The sequence below is a fragment of the Diplotaxodon limnothrissa genome, linkage group LG16 (assembly GCF_057381915.1).
Source record: "Diplotaxodon limnothrissa isolate DT_005_m linkage group LG16, D_limnothrissa_male_GT1.1, whole genome shotgun sequence".
Classification (NCBI taxonomy): domain Eukaryota; kingdom Metazoa; phylum Chordata; class Actinopteri; order Cichliformes; family Cichlidae; genus Diplotaxodon; species Diplotaxodon limnothrissa.
The window spans coordinates 17946031-17948618 of record NC_140611.1 but is presented as its reverse complement, the minus strand read 5'-3'; positions in this window follow the sequence as shown (position 1 = coordinate 17948618).

Sequence of the window (2588 nt, the reverse complement as noted above, 5' to 3'; positions counted from 1 at the left end):
GCCAATCAGTAATCTACCTGAATTAGGTCACTTTCTTGTTACCCGGAAGCATATGGCGCAGAGTAACGCGCAGTCAAAACCTGATCGCAACAAATTGGCACTTTCGCGAGTACGTTTGCTGATAGTAACGTCATGTGATTCAGCTAATAACACATGGATTTCATCATTTTTGAAAATACTCAGCAATCTGTGCATTCATGACTGGATGTAATACCGGTAGCTTGGCTGTAGCATTTGTACCTGAGGGCTTCAGCTTCCAGGTAACAAGGAAATGACGTCATTCACGTAGATTACTGAAATGGCAGCGCTAACTCAAAATTTCGAGTTACTTTTCTCAAAATTTGGAGTTAATAAGTCGAAATTTGGAGTTAATAAGTCGAAATTTTGAGAAAAAAAGTTTAAATTTCGAGAAAATAACTCAAAATTTCGAGTTACGATCCTTTTTTTTGTGGCTTCCATAGTTCTCTGAATGGCATCTTGCCTTGATTTATATGCTTACTGGCCACTTTTTTAGATACACTGCTCATTAATGCAAAATCAGTCACATTGCAGGAACTCAAAGCAAAATTATAATAGAAACTGTTGATCAACTGAGGTTTTTTCCACACAAAATCTCAGAGGAATGGTTCCAGCAATTTATTGACGTGGGAAGTAACAAAGTACAGATGCTTCATTACTGATATCTGTACTTTACTTGAGTATTTTTTTCTGACAACTTTTACTTGCTTTTACTGCACTTTAAAAAAATATCTGTACTTTCTATTCCTTATATTTTCAAAACAGGCTCATTACTTTTGGTTTAGGGCATTTGAAGGGTTATTATTTCACTTCACTGCGAGCCTTCAAACGTCAAACCAATTTGAGCCTAAACAGTAACACCTGAAAGGCAGTCCTGTTCATGTATTAATCACCAGGGGATGACACATAACAACAGATGAAAGAGACAAAACTCTGTCTAAAAGTCAGGGTTTAAAGTGGGCCGATGTTTCAACTTATTTATTATTATTTTTATTCACAACATCGGACCGACTGCAGCTGTCCATAAGTTACGGTTACGGTACTTCAGCATTTAGCTAGCCCTACTGAAGAGGAGCAAACATAAAGTGAGTAACATTTTTTAAGTAAGTCATTTGCAACATTTCTATCAGCTCAAAAAACATCAGACGGCAGTGTGTTGCTAGCTTAAAGGTACAGCTGCTATATTTCACAGGACGAGAAAAAAACGAGACTTAACTTCACTCCGCAATGGAGAAACAAAGACCAAGAAGGGAGGTCATATTTAAAGGTGAGGACTGCTCAGTGGTATTTGATAAACTGGAAAAGCTTACATGTAATTCCTCTTGCTTTAAAATCAGATATTGGGTCTGTACATGTGACATTTTTTTCATGTTGTGAAACTTGCTGCAAAACAACCTGTTGTAGACTAACTGTGCTATTTAAAGATTGCATGAAAAAGTCTGCAGGTTAGTGCAGGATAAACAGGGTAGTTTGCAGTACTGTGGTTATTCACAGTAAAGGACTGTGTGTGACCGGTGGACAGTGGCTGTGGTTTCATGGTCAGAGTTAGATTACATCAAGTATAGCAGGGATGAATTTGAAGTTAAGCTGATGTTGCTTAGCTTCATTCACTGAATTCCACCTTCATACTAACTTTATAGTGCCTAATATAAAGACAGCATAAACAATGTACTGTCTATCTGTATTGTGTAAATCCACAAAGAGCAGCAGGTCAGCTCATCCTAGCCTGTACATAAAGAAAGTCTACTGGAGAACACCCATTCAGAAGGTTTCAAGTGATAAGCTGCTTCCTCATCTCAACACAACCTTTAAAGAAATGTTTCCACTGATGTGAATGAATTCACGCTTTCAATTATTACAATATCAGCTATCAAAATGAAAATAACTGACTTTCCTCAGTCTAAATGGAACCAGATTGCACACCACAAAAACAAAAAAAGGAACTTACCAAGGTGTGAGTTACCAAAACTACTGGCAGTATGTCACAGTTGAACTTGTCTTGTTTCCTTGACTTTACAGCCTACAAAGAGCCTGAGGTACTGTCAGTTTTGACAGAGAAAGATATATGTGCAGCAGCATTAAGTGAACCAATGACAGCCGTCTGGGTGTTGCAGTAAAATACCTGCAGCCAACCAGACCTAAATACACACACAAAGGAGGTATCACACTGACTAGGGATGGATCAATGGATGGTATATGTTTAATTGAACATGCGCTCCCATTGTTATCTCTTGCTGTACACACCATCACTCTACCTTGTATTACCCCAGCTGTTTTATGTGAGCAATGCCCCATAAGCACATCTCAGTGACCTTCACTCTCTCGTCTATAGAATCCCAACATACTCACCTGACTGTCTCCACCTGGCCACAGTGCACTATATGATGCAATGGGACTCTAAAATCAATGTTTTGGATGCTAGACAATATTCAGCTAAACCAAAGTGGACATTGCACTCCTGTATACTTTTTGTTCTTTGTCTGAATGCACACATCCGGCATCCTTTTCTTTTTTCAAGAAAATAAGAGATTAATTACCATTATTTTATGCAAATGGTGCAGTGTTTTCAG